General features: G+C 50.7%; 1 protein-coding gene and 1 long non-coding RNA gene across 6 annotated transcripts in view; one reads left to right on the plus strand and one right to left on the minus strand.

Annotated features, from left to right (window-relative positions):
- Positions 1-21,686, plus strand: part of KCND3 (potassium voltage-gated channel subfamily D member 3) — a 90,065-nt gene that overhangs the window by 11,072 nt on the left and 57,307 nt on the right. The gene's annotated exons all lie outside the window — the stretch shown is intronic.
- Positions 15,659-20,151, minus strand: LOC140680691 (uncharacterized). Its single transcript, XR_012052061.1, has 2 exons — positions 20,016-20,151; positions 15,659-19,983 (listed from the first exon to the last, which is right to left on the minus strand). It is a non-coding gene; the product is annotated as an uncharacterized lncRNA (long non-coding RNA).

The following is a 21,686-nucleotide window of genomic DNA, read 5'->3' on the forward strand; positions in this document are numbered from 1 at the left end:
ATTATTCTTGGGTGCATCTTAAATCAATCTGAATTACTGAAACAACTATTCAAAATTAATTCAAAATCAACTCTCCAATTCATGCAGAAACATTTTTCTCAAGCGGCCAACAGCTCCCCATCTTCTCTCTCGTCCCTCTCGCGAGCCCCAGTGCTCTGAGCTCTGCCTTTGCCAGACCCTTCGTGTGTCCTGCAGGAGGTTCTGAGCCCCCAGTTCGGGAATGCAAGAGCAGCAGAGCAGCAGTGCCAAGCCCATCCCACACCACATCCCAGTCCTGGCTTCAGCTAATTCAGTGTGCAGCCACTGGGCGCTAATTCAATAGGCAATAGCTTTACATCTCTACAGAAATGTGTTAATTGGAGTGACTTTGGTTCCCCTGGTACAGTGCATTGGTTTTCATGGAATCACAGAATGGTTGGGGTGGAAAGGGACCTCAAAGCCCAGCTCATTCCAACCCCAGGACACTTCCCACAAGCCCAGGTTGCTCCTAGCCCCACCCTATATTCAGTTTAATTCACTTTTAGGGAGCAGTATGGATGGGGAAGCCTCAGGTTCTGCTGCTTCCCCTCATGCACACCACAAACACAAAACCTGTCACCCCACTAAACCCCACGCCAGTTTTGCCCAGAAAAAGTGTTTTTCCAAGCTTTTTACAGCTGTTTTCATCCCATCTGACAGCAGCAGTACGTTTCAGACTCCCAGGCAGTGTCTGTGGCCTGCAGCAGAGGCATCAGACTGTAGCTGTGAAAAGCTGAGTGCCACATCCTCCTGCAGCCCTGCGGGAACGGCAACCAGGCTGACAGGGAGGAGAGCCCTGGAATGGCTTGGAAGGGACATCAAAGCCCATCCAGTGCCATGGCAGGGCCACCTTCCCTGCCCCAGCTGCTCCCAGCCCTGTCCAGCCTGGCCTTGGGCACTGCCAGGGATCCAGGGGCAGCCACAGCCTGTCTGTGCCAGGGCTGCCCACCCTCGCAATGAACAATCCCTAATTCCCAATATCCCGTCCAGCCCTGCCCTCTGGCAGCCTTTTCCCTTGCCCTGTCAGTCCATCCCCATGTAAATTGTCCTGCATTTAAATTTCAGCTCGTTCAAATGAGCTCTCTTGGAGCTCCTTCAGGCACTGGAAGGTGCTGTAAGGAGGGACTATTCCTGGAGGGAATTGTCACCAAGACCTTCGGGCCACTTTTGCCAAGGAAGCAGCAGCAGCAGAGCACGGGGAGCAGGGCTGGTGCTGGGTTTGGTCTGTCCTGAGGGATACAGGGTGCTCTGGCCTGGAAAGGCTGAGCTCCTGCAGCCTCAGGTGCTCTGTGGAGAGGCTCTCTGGCTGACTGTCACCCTTACAATTTGCAAGACCATAATGGCTTTGAGAGCACTCTCCCCCTTTCAGGGTCGGCTGCTCTGTCAGTGAGTCTGAGAGACACAGCTCAGTGCACTTGGACAACACAGGCCTGTCTGCAGAATTCATTTAAGGAACCAGGTTAACGCGGGAAAGTCGATTAAACAGCCCTGCTGGCCTGGTTATGTCAGCAGCCTGATTGGAGCAAGAGCTGGAATTTCTGAGAGGGTTGATTAGCTGGGTGTGGAGAGAGCAGGGATTTGGGGGTAGGGTCTGTTCTGGTTTGTCTTGGCTCAGCTTTGCCAAATGTGGATCAGAGGGAAACGAGCAAACGGGTGCCTGAGCAACCGCCCTGCAAGAATCAGTCTCTTTCTGCTCATTTATTGTGTTTTCTCTCGTTACTGGTGTTCCGTGTGGCCAGGAGAGGGCACGGGGTGCGAGCAGGGCCGTGGCACGTGGGGGCCGTGGTGCCAAGCTGGGCTGAGCCCCGACTCGCTGCCAGCACCGCCAGAGCAGCGCTCTGATTTCTGCACGGCAAAACCACTCGGGCTGGTAGTAACCTTCATTCACCCTCCTGACGCACACCAAGAGCAGTTTGCAAAGTAAGGGAAATAATAAATCATCTCTGGAGCGCTGCCATCCCCGGCTCCTCGGGAAAGATTGTTGTTTGGGCCAGGAGTCACGTTGTGCGTGTCAGGACTTTGGGAGCTGCCATTAAACTGAATTGGGAAAAGCTTCTTGAATAGAAACAGCACTCTGCATGTTTAACATCACCAGTGGGAAGATGGATGAGATGTGGGGTGTTTCCTTTGTGAAGGAAGGTGCTGGAATTTCTTCTCTCTCACCATTTCCCCCACAGTCAACAATTCCTTATATCCACAGGCCACAGAGCTGCTCAAGTTTAATACACAGAAAGCCCAATCAAACCATGAGTTGATGGAGCTACACAAAGAGGCCATTTCCTTGAGCTTTCACCCTCTTCACTCCAGCTTCATCCTATACAAAATGCGTATCAGTTTTCTTCTCCTAATGGATTTACAGACATTGTGTGCGAAGCGTCTTTGTATCAGAAACTACAGATGGAACCTTTTCCCTTCACTATCTTGATATAAATCTCAGGCAAGCATCTCATTTTTGAGCTATTTGTATTCACCAGAACCCCAGAAGTATTAAAATACCTTTATTCATTTTTAAAGCAAGTGGAATTCACTGGATGTTTTTTTTTCCTCTCTTAAAAAAAATTATCCATCCTTATGCTTTTTGTGGCTTTGGATATTTGTAACAGTTGCACGTATGTGCAAACGCACCATTTTTAATGTGCAAGACAAAATAACTTGCCTTTAGGGTAACTCATTGTGTGAGAAGTGAATTATTTTGAATAAGGCTAAGAAATGGTGCTGACTAAAATTGTAACGTGACTGCTAAATTTACCAGTGGAAGCCTTGGCAGGGATGCATCTATAGCAACTGATTTACAGATTTTTTTTCTGATCTCCTCTTTCTTTTTTCCCCCTCTTTTCTTTCTAACCTGCCTCACAGTAAGTGCCTGAGAAATACAGATTAAAGATAACATTGCATTTTCATTGGAGATGAAGGGAAGTGATTGGCGTGCTGACTGGATCTGGGCTATTTTTAGTCTCATAAAGCGATAATTTCATAACAGAGCTGACCCAGTAAAAGTAATCAGTTTACAGACATTAGCTGGAAATAAGGGACAGAGTAGCCACTGTCAGTCGGAGAGCAGGGAGAGGGGAAGAGAAGGCAAAGGGCCTGAAACAAATTAGCCAAAACTAATTAGGTTCCTTAGCTGATTACAGCCATGGGTGTGCACAGGGAGAGGAGACCAGGGAGCTGCTGAGTGCCGAGTCTTGGCAGCCCCTCTGGCAGGAGCTTGGTGCTGCCAACACCATCTTCATCCTCACAGGGACATCTGGGCACCACATCCTCACCCAGCCCTGCTCCCTTGGCACGGGATTAGCACGGGCCTGAGATAAACCCACGCCTCGTTTTAGTGCCAGGAGAATAACAGGAGATGTTTTTGCTGCAATTCCTTAAGGGATCTGTGCTCTCAAGGGCATGGAGTGACAGGACAAGGGGGAATGGCCTCAAAATGCAAGCGAGCAGGTTTAGATTGGACATTGGGAAGAAATTCTTCCCTGTGAGGGTGGGGAGGCCCTGGCAGCTGTGGCTGCCCCTGGATCCCTGGTAGTGCCCAAGGCCAGGTTGGACACTGGGGCTTGGAGCAACCTGGAATAGTGGGAGGTGTCCCTGCCATGGCAGAGGATTAAACCAAGATGATCTTGAAAGCCTTTTCCACCCCAAATCAATCTGTGATTCTGGGTATGGGGATAGCTGTGACCAAACCCAGCCTGCTCCCCGGCTGTGTCCCAGGTACATGGAAACACCTCAGTAAGGAAACAAAATACAAAAAAGTGTAAGATAAAGAGAGAAAGGTTTCCTGAGCAGGCCCCAGCGTGGCTCCCTGGCAGCCATCCCCTGCCCGGCCCCGTGGCTCGGCGCTGCTTTGGTTTCAGGGGCAGAAGGAGCCGTTTGCACAGGACACACCGTGGTGCCCTGCCCGTGTCCCAGTGCCCGCAGGGACGCGGGAGCAGCCCCGGCTCCCTGGGCAGGACAGGGCTATTGACCCTCACTGCGGCACAGAGCTGGCACTGCCCGTGGGCACAGGGCAGCCCAGAGCTCCGTCAGGGCTGTGCCACCCGGCACCCCAGCGTGGATGGATACCTCCATCGCTGCTCTGCAGAAGCAGAAGCAGAAGCTGGAGAAGAAAGGAGCTGTGATTTGCTCATTTACCGACTGCCTCCCGCTCTCGCTTCTCCACCACCTAGCACAGAATTTTCTTCTGTCAAATCCCACCACATCCATCGTGAATTTGTTCATATTTCCCTCCAGTGAAGGCAGACTGATGAATGTTTTTCCTGCAGACCAGAGGACAGGCAGTGTTCAGCCAAGCTCTGCCTTCTCCTGGACAGACAATGCCCACAGAAACAGCTTGTGTCTATTTAACTATTTACCACTGCTGCATTAGCACACACTCAAGGGCTGTAATTCACCTCCTAAAGTTACGAGTAAGTGCGGAAGAGTTATTCTAAAATCAATATCTAACAGAATGCCATTGTTCCAACATTTAAACCTGCTAGGAAATTACTAGGAGGCATGTGGCAAGTCAGATCACTGCCTGACAGAGGAGAAAACGATTCATTTCTCCTTCTAAAGGCACAAGTCTTCACTGCCTTTCCATCCTGCTTCAGAAACGATGCTGGGCAGGCTCGGAGCCTTTTCCAGGCAAGCTCAGAGCCATTCCCATTCCTAAGCAGGTTCAGAACCATTTCTAAGCAGGTTCAGAACCATTTCTAAGCAGGTTCAGAGCCGTTCCTAAGCAGGTTCAGAACCATTCCTAAGCAGGCTCGGAGCCTTTCCCAGGCAAGCTCAGAGCTGTTCCTAGGCAGGTTCAGAACCATTCCTAAGTAGGTTCAGAACCATTCCTAAGCAGGTTCAGAACCATTCCTAAGCAGGCTCGGAGCTGTTCCCAGCTGCCCTCCCCGCCCTGCTCCGGGAGAGCTGGGCAGCATCGCCCGGGGATCTGCTGCTTTCATCTCGGGCTGCCATCTGCAGCAGAATTAAAACACAGATCAGCTTTAGCTTTTTGCCTCCAGGACGCTGTGAAATTTGGCTGAGGTCCGTGCCCAGAAAGCCCTTGAGAAGGGTCGTGTGGAGCCTGTGCAATGAGGAGCCTGAAAGGGCCCCTGCAAGCTGGGCTGGAACGGGGCTCGGAGGTCTCAGTGGATCTGTGCTGTGGGGCCTCCTCAGAGAAAGGTCAAATAATTCAAGTGTTAGGTCCTGAACTGACAGAGGGAGGCAGCTGCTGCTGCTGGACGTGCTCCACGCTGGGGTTTGCTGAAGGCTCCCTGGCCCCCAGAGCCCCAGCCCAGCAGACCCAGCCTGCTGGCTCACCTGGGCAGCTCCTGGCAGCCACACCACCGTGCCCAGCACTGTGAGAGCCCTGAGCTTTGTGTTCTGGGCCTTCATCCTTCATCCTTGCTGCACTCTTGGTGGCCCTGTGACTCCCTCTGCCATCCAAAAGTCACAAACTGCTGCTGTTTTTCTCATCCTGCCTTTAGAAACAGGGTTCCACATCAGATGTGAAAACAGCAGATGATAAAATCTTGAGTCATTTTCAGCCTTTAATATGCAAATGTGCAGCCTTGATAACAAGATTGCACCCCACCACCAGGCAGTCCTTTTTTCCCCTTGTTTACACCAAGGGAAACACTTCTTACTATTATTTAATTTTGCTTATTTTCTCGTGCAGTTAGAATCATGGAATCCCAGAATGGTTTGGGTTGGAAAAATCTCATCAGTCCCCACCCCCTGCCATGGCAGGGACAGCTTCCACTATCCCAGGTGTCTCAGAGCCCCATCCAGCCTGGCCTTGGACACTTCCAGGAGCGGGGCCACAATCCTCAATTCCGTGTCTGTATGTTCCACATCCACTTTTGGGGTGTAATTTGGAGACAACATGTACACATTTCCCTCTATATTTGTATGATCTGGGGCACAGGGGAGCCATCTTCCTCAAATATTAATTACAGTCACTGTGGTAAGAACAAAAATAGCACTTTATTTTTCAATGGGAAAGGATTGTGCAAGCCAGCTCTTCTCAGAACCTGGGCAGAAATAAGCTATCTTCAAAGGGACAGCTGAAGCGAGAGAAAGCTGCTCTGAGCTGCTTTCTCCTGAGTCCATCGACTCTGTGGCCTTAGTTTGGATCAGGAATGCTCTGTGGAAGCAAAGCCAGCCTGTGTCCCTGCTGCAGTTTGGCTCCCAGCGCAGAGCACGAGGACTGATCCCTTCTGGATGAAATCCAGGTGCTCCAGGGCACTGTGCCCCGCTGCTGCTGGGCACCCAGGCACGGGGTGAGGCTGGCCCCCAGTGAACCCTCCCCAGGGTGTGCAGGGGTGCCTGCTCCTCTGCTCCAGCTCCTGCTGGCCTGGCAGGGCAGGTGGAAACCCATCCTTGCCCTGTCACTGAGCTCAAAACTCATTCTCAATCATAATCCTGTTTCAGTGGGGCTTTTTTGATGTTTACATCATTTCTTGGGCTTTGTCATCAATATTAATGTGAGAAAAGCTCCTCTTGCTTCTTTCTGCTTGCCTCATTTGAGGGAAGATGGAACAGGCTCTGACACCTCCGTTACTCCACTGCAGCAGAGCCTTTTTCTAGTAATCAGTGTCTGAAATGAGTAGAAACAGCCCCTAAATTTACCACGTTGAGCACGAATCAATGAAGCATTATTGCCAACACACATTCTTCACTGTCACACATCTCAGTTGTGCTGCTGGTTCGGGAAGATTTAAAACCCTGTCTCCCACCCAGCTTTGCACCTGAGGTACCCTTTTTACCAACCTCACTTTCTTATCTCTGCATAATTAACCAAAATATGAAATTCCCAGCTTCTGCCATGCCTGTGTGTGCTTCAAACCTTCCCCCAAGACCACAGGCTTGTGTGCAGATGGGCAAGCACGGGCAGCTCGCAGGAGGCAATCACAACTTTTACTTGGTGCCTCTTTCGTTTTCCTGCCTACTTACATCTGCCCAGCCGTCTGTTCATCAATGCTGGGAGCATCCATCACGGCACAGGATGAGTCCTACTGAGTCAGACACTCTGCTTCAGTTCATGAAATGAGCTGGCAAGATATTCCAGCCTTGGCACACTCGATACAGAAGATTTCAGCCCTCTTAGATATTTTTCTGCTAGAGGGGAATAGCAGGACAGATTAAAGAATAGAAACAGTCATTCAGCAAAGCAGCTGTTGAATGAAAACATGGGGAATGGATGAAATTAGGTAAAAGTCACCCCTCCAGCTAAGGGTCAGGACGAGTAGTAAGCGGGGCTGAAGGGATACAAGATTTTGGGCTGTAGAGGGCTGAGCAGGATGAATTCCACCACTAATGAGCTTAGTGAATAAGCTCATTACCTAATGAGCTCTATTGAACAAGCTTGAATTCCTGCCTGGGGAAAGCCCTGCCTAGATCCAACATAGGTAAACAGCTCCATCAGTTTGCACACACAGGCATCTGACACTCACAGCAAACTCAGGGTCATGGCAGAGCCTTTCCCGAAGGGGTGGATGTCAGGAAGGATCAGAACAGCAGCAAGAGCAGAGGCTCTTTTCCAGTTCTGTCCTTTCTGCACAATTTGGGATCTGGACGAGGATGCACCGACATGACTCGTTACCTCTCACACATCCTGCTAACTTTCCTTCACCATTTACATCAGACCCTTCCACCCTGCTCCTAAGGCACTGCAGAGCTGGACTAGGAAACCTGCAGAGAACCAAAACCGTATCACACAACGCTCCTGAAATGGCTCATCTCTGTGAATCTCCATCTAAAACCCCGGCCTTGCCTTGCTGCCTGGGGAGATCTGTCAGAGCAGATGCCAGTTCCGAGGGTTTGGAAAAGACCCAAAGGAAATCTCACATCCACACTGCGTCGTGGACAATTTATTACCCAGAAGGGCAGGAGTCCTGGATGCCTGTAAGGAATGGCCCATCATCCCCACCCGCTGCTTGGTGCAGCTTTCAATCCTCGGGACTTGGAAGTGAAAAGGGAAAATGAGATTTCAGGAAAGGAGAAAAGATCTACAGATGAAATCTTCCTTTTGACTTGACATAGCAACATTTAAGTTTATTTTTACCATTTCTTCTTAGATTTTCAGCACATACTGAAAAATTGTCTAAAGTACTCATTTCCTATAGTTGTGCCACTCCAAAACCTTGGCACTGTCCGTCATTTGTCTGTTACCATCTGAGCAGGGCTAAAAAACATTGGAGGAAGAAAAGAGAAGGAAAATACATGAACTTTACAGTAAGATATAATAGTTAGTTTGGTGGGAGATAAAGATTTTGAGTAGTAAGTTGGTGTTCAGGATTTAAAAATATGTATCTTTAAAGCTCTGCACGCATGCCCTGAAGTGCGCAGCCCGGGTAAACAAACGCAGGCAGCTCGTTGTACGTGTCAGGATATATTCACATGATTGCAGCAGGAAAGTCTGGCACCAAATGTACTGTGAACTGAAAATGAATTTCAGCAGCTTTTATGATTCATTTTTTGTCAGAAACAAAGGCTGTGGCTGGAGCTGCTGGTGTGCCATGTCCAGGGGTTGCTGCAGCACAGACCCTGCACTCAGGAAAGGCTGTGCTGTGTGTCCTTCCAGGGGCTCTGGCAGCTTGGGCTCCCCCGTGGGATGCCACTGTGGGACTGGTGTCTGCTGGTGCTGCCCCTGTGGGCCCGAGGTGCAGGAGTCACTGCAGTCCCTGCAGGGACAGCGAGGGCTGCTGGCCCTGGGCACACCGGGCACCGTTCTTGCGGGACAGCCCCATGGCAGGAGCTCCTCCTGGGGCAGGCAGAGCCCGTCCCGTCCCTCCTGGCAGAGGTGGCCATCCCCAGCTCTGGTCTGCTGCACTGCTGCTGGGCCACTTGAGAAAACGGCTGGAGAGAATTTCTGTGCCGTTAATAACTGCTCCCCTGGCAATACCAAAACAGAGTGGGCAGCCAGCACATCCAGCACCTAGAGCACTTGAGAGTAGAGCAAATTAAATCCACCCGCTAAATCACCACAAACTGAGAGAAAGGGCATTTATCCCAACATCCCTGGGTGTTGAGTGTTCTGTTTGTGAGGTAAAATACTCAGGGTGAAAACAATTGGTGACCAAAAGCAAGTCAGACAAGGATTTCACAGTCAGGAGATCCTGAAATGGAAGGGACCCAGGAGGAGCGTGGAGTCCCAGTCGTGGCCCTGCACCCATGGCAGGAGGGCTGGGACAAGAGGAGCTTTAGGATCCCTTCCAACCCAAGGGTTCCATGGCTGTGGGAATTCCCAGCTCCCTGGAACTGATCAGCACAGCCCAGCCCAGCCAGCTGTCCCTCTCACCCAGGCTGCAGTCACCGTTGTGCTGCAGGCAGGCGCTGTCCAGCACACAGCTCAGGGAGAAGGGACACGGTTACCCTGTGAGCAGCAGGACCCAGCGCCAGGGGCTTCCTCCCAGACCCTGTGTGCAGCCCCAATAAAACCCCAAAGAACTCCCCCTCCCCTCACAGACCGACGGGGGAATGGTGAGGAGAATCACAGGCTGATCAGAGGGCAGAGGAAAGGTGCTCCCCAGGTCTGGGCTCTGGAGGGAACGTGACTTAGAAGGTGCAAACAGGAGTTGCTTCTCTCCCAGACACTGATTTATTATTTAACACTAAAATACTATAAATAACAAATCTGCAGAATCATCCAGCCAAGGAAGGGAAGGATGCATGGGAGCCCCACGGGTCTCAGAGGCTATGCCAGGAGGGTGCCAGGTGGCACAGCGTGGCACAGGGGGTCTGTGCCACCCCGCCCTGTGCTCCCAGCCATTTCTGTCACTCCACTGCCCTTTCCTCGCTTCTGCATTATTGGTTGAACAGATTACAGCCACACTTCTAGCCAGAAGGGAAGCCAGCTCATCTGGCTACCAGGCTGTGCTTTGGGCTCGAGTCAGGCTCTGCCTGGCCAGGCACCCTGCAGTATTTTACCCAGCAACTTCTCCAAGTGGAATAGATGCACTTTGTGACAAGTGCTGCCACACAGGATGGAAACTGCTAAATAACAGCAAAACCACCTCGTTTAAGTTACAATATAATGTGAGGCTTGGGCTTTTACTATATAATCCATTTTAAAGTACACTTAGATATGTTGCTCTACGGTAAAATTGGATTTTTAGTGAAAGTATAGCTCAAATGCTCAGCACAACAAATTGTAATCACAGCAGTCAGTTTGCCATGTAAGATGCAATGCATCCTCTAGATCTCTTTTTTCCACTTATCTTTGAAATGCAATTTTCTGTCCCACTCTGTTGAAGACCAGGTTAAATCAATGAAATAAGAATAGTGTTGTAATATTATATCCTATGGCAAAGGACTAATGTTGCCTCTAGTCAGGAACTGTAAACCAGATGCCCAAACCAGATTTTATGGAACTCTGCAGGTCTTTTAGTGTTTTTCTCTCTGCTCATTAGGGCAACCAGGCACTGAACCCCTCTGATACCACCCCCAACTTCCAGTTGTTCCAGATCCCTTTTCCACAGGAAAAAAAAACCTTTATCAAGAGCAGGCTCATCTACAGGTGTAGAATAATGACTTCAAGGCTTTTTAATTGCATTTGCTGCCATTTCAGAGGAGTTTCTTGGTTTTCTGAAGTAACCTGGCCCTCCACAGGACAGAGCACCTGGCAGCCAGGCTGCCCCACACGGGGCGAGGTGCTGCAGCCCCAGCAGAGCAGAGAGCAGGCACAGAACAGGACCCACAGCAGCCCCAAAGTCCCATGAGCAGCGTGAGTGCAGCCACAGCCCTACAGGGATTCACCCGGGAGTAAATCAGATTGAGAGGATATGAAAGGGCTTCCTGAGGATTATGTGTAAGATGTGAAAAGCAATCACACCGCCAGATATGGTAAAACATAACCATAAAATAAAGCACTGAAAGCCTGAATGATTTGGCATTGAAGCACAGGGATTTTTAAATTCTACCATTCAGATGTGGTAGAAAATTACATCCCTCTTGCAAACAACCCTCCAGTACTGAGTGGTAGGAAAAAACCACAGAGCTGAAAAAAGACACAGCAGGGGGACAGGTCTCCTCTGCCCAGCTCATCTTTTCCAAATTCTTTTCCTTTCTTGGAATTCAAACTTGTACATAATTCTAGAGGAGCTCAGTTTGTGCTGATAGAACAGGGGAAGCAACAGGACCTGTGTACATTTTGCCTATCATTCGTTTCTGTAAAAATTCGAAAAGTATCACATGTGGGAACTTTACAGCAAAATCATCATCTGTGCTTAGGACACAGGCAAAGTTTCTCCTGAAGTGCTGACACATCCAAGTTAGATCTGAGCCCTCAAGGGGAATTCAGGCCCTCTTGGAGGCTGTGCCTGGCTGGGCTGCTGTGAATGGACGGGTCTGGAGCCTGGCCTGAGGAGGGGCTTGGAACACATCAAACCCCACCGGGAGCAGCAGGAAATTAAGCCTGATTTCCCAGAGATTCAGCTGATGAAGAGATTGCATTCAGCTGTCACTGAAAGGCCTTTTCCTTCTCCCCACGTGCCCCTGTGCTCACAGCTCACTCACAGCAGTGTGGCAGGAGGGCTCTGAACCAAAGGGATATTGGCTTTTTGCCCACCCTGAGTAATAGGCTTTGTCAGGAATGATCATTCAAAACCCGAGCCCTGCTCAGGGCTGTCTTTCAGACATCAGGGCTGTCTTTCTCGAGGCATCACTGCGGGGCTGGTGCCCCCACCCGTGTGTGGGACCAGGGCTGCCCTGGATCCTCAGGGCCACTGCTGCACATCCCCACGCTGGCAGCAGCATTGCAGGGACACGGACACAGTGAGAGCACAGAGGTTAAGGATAAATTGCTCATGTCCTTCCCCAAATTCTGTCACTACAGGGGGAGCATCTCTCCTGCTCAGCTCAGAAGGGAGCTGCCCAGCCGGGAGGGGCAGGGCAGCACAGCTCAAAACCCCTGTCCCACTCTGGTGTTCGTGCCAGTGCAAGCTCGGGGGGTCCATTCCTAAGGCTAAAAAACTCATTTTTAGGGAGTTAGGGAAGGAAAGAGCTGCTACAGCAAGAGAAGAGCTTCCAAGGGCTGGTCACTTCTGCTGCCTCTCCTGCTGCTTCTTTTCACGATATGGATTCTCCCAAAATGCCATTTTGTTCCTGCAAGCCACACGGTGGTTTTGTGGGGCTGTTCTGGGGCTGGTTTTGGGGGGAAGTGCCTGTGCTGGCGTGGTGGGGGCCCGAGCAGGGAGCTGCCCCAGCAGCTGCCAGGGCAGTGCCCGGGGACAGCTCCGGCTGCAGCCACAGCTGGAGGGGCGATTCCAGAGACTGATGGTCCCCAGCTCACAACTGGCACATGGGATGGGCAAATGAGATTTGCTTTGGCACCTCATTCCCTTCCCAATCCACCTTCCCTAGTGCTTTTCTCCCCCCCCCCCCCAGCCTGACATGGAAAGGTGAATCAGTTTAATTACAGATGTGGGACACTTCAGCACCGTTCGCAGCCCAAAGTGAGCTCATGCAGCTGGAGCTCTTGCATGCTCCCACTCACTTTTGCACCAGATATAAGAGCAACAGGTTCCTCTGCAGTCAAGAAACCTCTCCACATATCACTGGACTGATAACAAAAGGAATAAATAACTGCAGAGAAGTGAATTTTAATGACATTTCTGTACCAAGCCTGTCAGAGTACGCTACAACCATTTATTCAAGTTCACTGCCTTCCTAGATAAACACTGACATCTCTATTTTGCAGGTGTAAAATCCAAGTCAGAGAAAGGCTGAACTTCTCCTACACAACCCACACAATAAAGAGCTCCGTGCTGCCGCTTTGGGGCAGCAGCACATCTCTCAGTGGAGCAGGGAACCTGTGCACTCCCTCAGGCCAGCAGCCACACCAGAACATGCCTGAGGCAGCTCTGATCAAAGCACCCCCTGCTTCTAGAAAGACCTTGATGTCCACAGAAGGTGACCAGAGCAGGTCACCTCCTGCAGGTGGTGAGGGGTGGCACTGAGATCTTCTGATGTGTGTTCAGAGACTCAGTCTGGCACCTCTCCACCTGTAATTTCACTGCTAATCTCTGAACATCTGTGAGTTCTGCTGCCCAGGTGGGTCCTTCTGACACCGCTCCTTTCAGTTCTCTTCTCCCACGCTCAGGACCCTTTGAAGAGCAGAGGCACAAATCCATTCAGGAGCTGTTTACTGGGGTCAACTGAGACTGCTGTGTTGTTTCTATCCCTTTAGATAAACCCACAAAATTCTGCAGGTCCAAAACAAAACAATTGCACAAACAGCAGCTGCCTCAGCCTTCCAAAAGGATCTTGTAGCATTCCAGGAACTCGCACTGCACTGTAAACTTCACTTTGAAATAAAGGACACTGTGATTTTTAATTGCCTCCTAACCTTTCATTAATTGGGCTTTATGCCGTGAGCAACATCACAATAACAGGTCTGCAACCTCTGTGCAGAATGCAAATGGGCCACAATGAGGGGAAGGCACCTGAGTGTGCCAAGCCCCAGCCCCAGCAGGAGCTCATGGTCTCACCCACCACAGCAGACACTTCCTAATTATCCAGTGGCCTTTGTTTCACTGGAATTACTTTCAGAACAAGCAATATCTGAGAAGCACTCCCAACACACCACAAATTTTGGCATTTGCTCATTGGAGAGGCACAGAACAGCTCTACAAAGTGATGGCTTTCGGCAGCTCTGAAAAGTCACATTTGAAATTTATTTCCATAATAATGAGTCTAGTGAACAATTTTGTCAGAGAGACTTATTTGCATACCTCACATTTATGTTTTCACTTCGTTTCTGAGCTTCCCATAAACAATGGGCTCGGTGGTGATGAAAGCAATGGTCCCAAGGGCAGGTTTGTTTATGGCCTCGGCTCTGTCTGCGCGGCAGCTCCCGAGGGGCCGATCCTGCAGGAGCTCAGCCCATCCTGGGGCTCTCCTGCCAGAGCTCCAGGAGCATTTGGACAGTGTTCCTGGTCTGTGCAGGGACAGGGGTGGGACTTTGATGGTCCTTGCGGGTCCCTTCAGCTCAGGGCATTCTGTGACTCTGACTCCATGAACCCCAGCTATGGGAACACAACTCCCCTTCCTTCGTGGCCATCTCATCCTGCCCTTCCTGTGCCTCCCTGGAGCAGATGTGGGATTCCCTTGGTGTTGGGATCCCCTCAGGGTTGGGATCCCCTTGGGACCGGGTCCCCTTGGGGTCAGGATCCCCTCCATGTTGGGATCCCCTCAGGGCTGGATCACCTCAGGGCTGGATCCCCTCGGGGCCGGGTCCCCCAGCCCAGCCCAGGGCCCAGGTGAGGCGAGGGCTGCAGGATCAGCCAGCAGCACCTGAGACCTCTGCTCCTGTCCCTTCAGGGCCTGGCTGGAAACACTTCCCAGCAGAAACCTGGCGTCTCTGGGGGCTCACAGTGCCATTTGTTCTAATTCTTGTTGACATTTCATTTCACACGCTATTAAATGACCCCCGTCAGAAAGACAAAACAGAATTTTGCTTTAGAAGAGAGAAAAAAATGTGTGCTTTAGGACAAAACAAGCTCCTGATTTATCTTCCTGCTGAAGTTAAGATACCTGGTGCTGAGCAGCCAGCCTTACCCAGTGCTGCTGTGCTGACCATAATTCTGTATTTGGGGGCTGTGGCAGCAAAGTCTGCAATGTCACAGCACGTGCTTCTGTGATTATTGGCATTTTCACGCCATCAAACTGGTCCTACTCAAAGGAATGTCTCAGTTTGCTTGTGGACAGAGCTGAAAAGCGCTCTGTAAACAGCCAGGGTGGTACCTGCACTTCCATGGCGCTGGAGGACAGAAGGACAGTGTGAGGAGCTCCTCTGAAGGGTTTTTGATGTGAGCAGTTTAGCAGTGACACGCTCTATCAATCACCTCTGCACAGTCCGGGGCAGGCAGCTCTCCCACACCTTTTATACTTTTCTCTGAGTGCTGTAAAACGACCTCAGGAGATGGAGGAAGGCACCAAAGGTGGCTGAGAACATTTCCGTGGGTGAGGAGGGAGAGCTGGCCGGGTCCTGGCAGTGTGGGGACACGTGGGGACAAAGGCTGCGAGAGCTGCACCCAGAGCACCCCCGAGCTGGTGTGAGCAGAGCTGGAGCACACAGCGAGGGAGAGGGGCTCTGGAACACAACCTCCCTGCCTCTCCACGGCTTCAGCTCCCACCCTGCCACATTCATCCTCTGTGCTGATTAAAGCTCATCAAAGTCGTTAATCCCGACACTTCCCTCGCTATATCACATTCCAAAATAGACTTTTTAACTTGTTTTAGGGAAATAACCCCATTTTCCCCTTCCAAACTGGCTTTCCTAGGGGAAATGCAATACTGAAAGCCTTGTGGAGGAGTCCATTTGTTTGTGGCCAATCAACAATTTAATGAGTGCTGGAAAAATACAATTTATGAGGTTGAACAAAGAGCGTTATTGGCAGAAATCCCACAAGATCATGATGGGATGCACTGAAGCAGCTGGCAGGGGATGTCCCTCAGCATCAGCCTGGGGGATGGAGGGGGTGGTGCTGTGCCCACCCACACCTGAGCAGAGGGACAAAAGGACACAGGCCAAGCTGGACTTTCACTCCTCCAGCTGCCAAAAAACCCTAAAAATTGACCTTGGGAAAAATTCTTTTGAAAACCAGATTTTTGAGGATGATGTGAACTCTGACTTTCTCAATTTTTAAACCAGGATTATGTCATGTAATACCCTTAAAGATATTCCCCAAGGCCAGTCACTTTGAATAATATCTAATTGAATAATATCTAAGTGAATAATATCTAATCACCCATTTCTTCCCATATAATATACTCCTGCCTTCTAAATTTGCCAATCTAATTAGCCCTTTCCCCTAACACTCAGAATGATTAAATCTGGATTAAAACTTTCTGTGCACCACAAGAGGAGACACACCTGAGCATTTTCTAAATTTAGCAGAGAACAATATTTAATGGGTTATTTATGGATGCTGGAGTTGCTGCATAAATGAATTCTGATTTGATTTCTTCAGCCTCCTTATTTTTTCCTCAACTCCCTCAAACTGTGTTTCAAGCAGATTAGAAAAAGGAATGGAGAAACCTACCTGGAACGATCTACAAAGGAACTTTCAGAACTAAATTAGCAACGAGCACTTTATGCAAAAAGAGGAGGAAAAAGCTGGATTTCTTTATACTTCAGCTTCATCATTCTCTGAGCTGTGTCAGACCAGAGACCTTTGGACTCATCTCACAGTTTCCATGTGCTTTAAAAGGGACAGTTCAGAGCTGGATGCAGTTCCTGAGGATTTTCGTTACTTGGCTGTACTTTGATCTGAGTTTTAGGAAGATCTGCGGTATTTGGGTGGTCAGAGGGCTGTTTGTGTGCTGTGCAGCACTGACCTGGCCCTGGGAGATGCTGCAGCTTCCCCCGAGCCCCGGGCTCAGGAGGTGAACTCGGGGATCACCTGCAGGAGCAGCCCGGGGTGCTCCCCCGGGAGCTGCAGCCTCTCCTGGCCTTGGCAGGGAATTTAAATTGTCCAGGCAAAGCAGGAAGGATGGGAGACCTGACAATATCAGCTCCAAGGAAAAAATCTGTAATGGGATCTCTTCCAAATCCTTTCAGTGCCGTTCCTGGGCAGGGAGCTGGGAAACCACCCCGAGCTGCCTTCAGAGAGCCACACAAAAGCCTTTGTGTGCCTCCAGTGGGAATATTTCATAGCCAGTGCAGGAATTCATCTGCACGGTGTTGGGAGGGTTGAAAGGTGGCTCTGCTGCCCCAGAGCTGCTGCTCCCCCGGCAGAAGGATGAGCAGATAAGCAGTGCATCTCCAGGAGGACAAAGCGGCCCCAGCAGGGGACTACGAGCTTTTCTTACAAGGGTTTGCATTACTTCAATTACCCAGTCCCATTCAGGGGAGGGTGAGGTTTGGGATTACTTTGGAGCAATCAATCGTGCCTGATTGGTTTTATTCAATAAAAAGAGATGGGAGAATTTGTTTTTGCTCCCTTCAGGCCATACAAGCTCCCAGACCTGTGAAATCTCTGTGCCCCCTTTGGGGCTGTCACTTGGGCAAAGCTGCAGAAAGGAGCAGCCAATGTTGGGAGTGTTTTGGCTGCCTGCTCCTGGGAGAGCGCTTTGTCCTCATGAATTCGGGGGCTGTGCCAGGGAGCCGGGGCTGGCACCTCTGTGTGCGGGGCTGGCACCTCTGTGTGCAGGGCTGCCACCTCCCTGTGCAGGGCTGGCACCTCTGTGTGCAGGGCTGGCACCTCTGTGTGCAGGTGAGGAAACTGAGGCACGCCGTGGGACGGGGCTGGCAGTGCCAGTCCCTCCTGCTCTCTTACAAAGGCAGAGCTGCCCCAGGCAGGGCTGGAGCAGCCTGGGACAGTGGCAGGGGTCCCTGCCAGGGCAGGGGTGGCACCGGGTGGGCTTGGAGCTCCCTCCGAGCCCAGCCCATGCCCTGGGCCTGTGGCTGTCTGGCTGTGCCAGCAGCAGAGCAGAGGGTGCCACAAACACCCCTGGCAAAGACAGAGCCATCCCCAGAGCAGAGCCACTCTGCAAAACCCAGCCAAGCTCAGGTTTGACCTCCAGACAAATGAAGCTGCCAGGGACTAATTAAAATGCACTTTTTCTTTCTCTTCTCTCTGCTGGTCAATAAGATAAACACAGGCCAGGGGAACACAAAGAACAAGCTCTGTGCACTCTGGACTCCAAAGATGCTTTACAGCATTAGACAGCAAACACAAAAGCTGAGCTGATGGGTTTTATTTCTGGGTAAATGTGTGTCCTTCTGGTGTTACTTTTGGCATGGAAGAAAAGAAATATGCTTCTGCCTAAACATTTCAGAATGGCCACAGGACTTAAAGCAGGTCCTCTTGAAAAGATTTGTAATCCTGACAGGAAGACTTGCCCTAGAACCCCTCTGGGAAGGTAAGAGAGCTGTTCTCTTGGAGCGAAACATGGAATGCTGGAAGCTGTGGTTGCTCTGCTCATGAGAACAGGTGCCAGCTCTCTCCATGCTGGATCACCAGGGAGGGCTGGAATCCTGCTCTCTCCATGCTGGATCACCAGGGAGGGCTGGAATCCTGCTCTCTCCATGCTGGATCACCAGGGAGGGCTGGAATCCTGCTGCCCCAGCAGAGCCCTCCCCAGCAGGCCCTGGGACAGCCCTGCTGAGCTCTGGCTCCAGCTGTGCCCAGGCATCACCGCAGCCTCCCCGGGAGCCAGGCAGGGGAAGCTGCTCAGAGCAATCTCGTGTCCTCCCCAGGAAACCCAAGTGCTCCTGCTGGAGCCACTTTCTGCAGTGGAGAATGAGAGATGCTGCATTTCCAGTGAAGTGTAAGATCCTGTGGAATAGGGCTCTGCTTTTGCAGCTCCTGCCCAAGCTGAAGCTCTCTTAACTCAGGGTAACCTCCCAGTCTGCTCCTACGTTTGCTGTGCAAAGAAAAGGAGAACATAAAAAAAACAATGAAAAAGGCCCTTTTCCCCCTTTACTTAAGTATCACCTGAAGGTTTAAATGTAGTAATTAAAAGTCCCTCTATGCTTCTGCATGAATTTTTAAATATAGTCATTAAAAATAAAATAAACCCTTAGCATGATCTGCCTTACATAACTTCCTCCACAATTTAAAAATAACTTGTACAACTTTCTAGTACTCGGTGTGCATGGCAGCAATTAGAGAGAGGCAGGTAACAGTGAGCTCCAGCCCTCACCCAGATTTGGGGAGCAGAGTCCCCCCGGAGGGGCTGGGGCAGCTTTTGGGGAGAGCCCTGGCCCAGCAGGCAGTGAGGCCAGGGGAAAAGCTGGTGAAAAGCCCCGAGAGTGTGAATACAAAACGGAGCTCTCTCTGTTTGTGCTGGAATCACACGCATGTTAAGAGCACTCTGTAACACCTCCCTGCCCTGGCCCTCCTCTGAATCCTCTGCTCTGAACCAGGGCAGGACACAGTCTGAAGGCTCTTCTGTTCCAGATAAAGTTCCTGAGAAATCCTCAGGAGCAGCAAAAAGCTGGAAGCCACTAAGAGTTGCAGAGTGGGAAGGAATGACCGTGTGAGAATGATAAATGCGTTGGAAAATAAGGAGAGCGAGGATATAGATCAACACAGGTCCATAAATCACGGCTCACATGATGAATTTGTTATGCCAGCTCTGCCTGTTGAACTGTTAAAGCAATGCTAAAATATGATTGAGGCACATGTGAGAAACTCTAGGCAAGTCTGCCAGGCCTTCATCCCTGTAAGTTATTACAGCTGTACTCACCTAGGTTTACATTAAATTAGGATCCAGCCAGTTTTAGCTGCAGAGAGAATTATTACTGAGCATGCATCAGGCACAGCATCATCAGGGGCTCAGGCACGCAGTTATCCTCTATTTCCCAGCTGCATTCCATCCCTAATTCATCCACTACCACCAGCTTTCATCCCCAAAAACACCCCCCTGCCTTGGCGAGCAGGAGAAGCCCCAATGATTCCTGGGGTGCTGCAGGGAGCAGCAGGAGCAGGGAGGGCACAGAGGGCACAGCGAGGCAGGGCACAGGGCAAGGTGGGACCCAGGGATGCCCAGGGCTGGCACAGCCTCCCTGGCAGCCCAGCCCAGCCCTGTCCCTGCCCGAGGGGCACGGGGATGCTCGGGGTGCTCTCCCGGGCTGCCCCAGCCCAGCCCTGTCCCTGCCCGAGGGGCACGGGGGTGCTCGGGGTGCTCTCCCGGGCTGCCCAGCCCGCTGCTGTCCCCAGGCCAGGCTGCTGTGTCACTGCTGGCTATTTATAGAGCCTCCCATCCAGGGAGCTGGGCTTGTTGACTACTACTCGCCCATGAATAAAACATGGACATTTTCCTGGCGGCAGGAGCTAAGAGCTGCTTTAGATTTAATGTTTCACTCTGGGATCGGACTCAGCTGCTGAGGCAGTTCCTGGTGCTCCAGACACAAAGTGGGATTTGAGACTTGGACTGAGAGAAAACCTCGCAGAAAACAAACACGTCTGTCAGGCAGCATCAGGCATCCTCGCAGATGTAAATCAGAGATGAGGAAGGAGCTCCTGGCTGGCAGGGTGGGCAGCCCTGGCACAGAGCAGCTGGGGCTGCCCCTGGACCCCTGGCAGTGCCCAAGGCCAGGCTGGACACTGGGGCTGGAGCAGCCTGGCCAGGGGAAGGTGTCCCTGCTGTGGCTGGGGATGAGCTGAGCTTTAGGGTGCCACCAGCCCCAAACCAGTGTGGGATTCTGCAGAGTTAAGGGCACCAAACCAAGGATCTCTGCAGGGCCTCCTGGAGCAGCTCCGTGGGCAGGCAGAGAGAGCAGGCAGCAGACTCAGCAGCTGGGCACAACATCTCTGTTTGCTGATAGCACCACCACACCTCCTGTTCCCTGCAAAGTTCCACGTCTGACCCAATCCTTCGCTCTCCTGCTCAAAATGAATGCCAGGTTTCCTACAGTGGCACCTGAGCCGTGAAATGGCAAAAGGAAGGTCAGTGTGGTGGCTTTACTGCTCCATCCAGCTTTGAAGTAGGTCAGGTAATATAGGACTTGGCATCACTCTCAGAGTAATCAGAACTGGAATTAAATTTAGGTTTCGATAATGAAGGTGCTTGAAAGTCAGAACTGCAGGCCCGTTTTTGTGGCCCCCCTTTCCCTCCTGCAGGAGCCACCCCTGGCCCTGCAACCCCTCCAAGGAGCAGCAACACGCAGATGGTGCCAGCTCACCCAGGAGATTTTTAACTTCGTGCCACTGCTTTTGGCAGCTCCCCTGGACAAATCGTCCCGTGGTTATGTAGAACACTTTCATGGCAACTTTCACTGTCAAATTTCAGATTATTTATAGCAGACATAACCTTAGGAGTGCCTCTGCAAGATGAATAAACACCAGCAGCCTCTGCTTCTGCAGCTTGAGAAGGGAGAGAGCTGCCCAGCTCTGCTCCAGAGTGACTCAACAACCCAGGGAAAGCTCAGGTTCTCCCGGTATTTAAATCTTCATTGCTTGGAATATTTCCTTCTCAGGTTCAGAAAGGATTAGGTTTAATGTACATTTGTCATGGCTCACCAAATTGCTTGGTTTCAGTTGGATTCACAAGAAAAAAATAACAAAACAGTGCAAGAAGTTTATTTCCCAGAGTTTCAACCCATCCTACATCAGAAAACCTGAGAGCAGAAAGCCTGACCTAATGAGATTAGCCAGGTTACTATTTCAGAGCTAACTGCTCTTGAGAAGAACAGAAAGAAAAGCCCATTTTATAAAATAAAACTCATTTTTCCTATGTATTCTGTAAATCAAAACACTCAAAGAACCTCTAAGGCTATATTAAAGCCAAAAAAAACCGTAACATGAAATCAATGTTAAAGGCCATCTCAACATCCTTTTATCTAACCAAAATTGTAAACACACTGCTCCATTCCCAAAGCACAAAATCCATTTACACTTTGCATACTTGAAAAGAAGTCTAATGCATTTTGAAAACCACAGACTTAACTGCATGTTTCTCCCATTTAATACAATGCCGCTTAATAAGATTTGCAGGAGGCACAAAAGGCAAATTGAGCCCTCGAGTTGAACACACAATCTCAGGTTCCCAGCAGAGGGGCAAACCTGGTGATGGGGAAAATGCAGCCCCAGAGGGACCAGCGCAGGGTACAGGATGACCAGGAAAATGAGGGGAAAGGCAGGAAACAGATTCAGCACCCGGCTCCTCGCAGCGCTCCTCTAACACTTGGCAGATGATCTGGGCAATGCCAGAGCAGATCCAAAGCCAGTTCCCAGAGGGATTTGGTT

Source organism: Taeniopygia guttata, chromosome 26 (assembly GCF_048771995.1).
Source record: "Taeniopygia guttata chromosome 26, bTaeGut7.mat, whole genome shotgun sequence".
Taxonomy (NCBI): Eukaryota; Metazoa; Chordata; class Aves; order Passeriformes; family Estrildidae; genus Taeniopygia; species Taeniopygia guttata.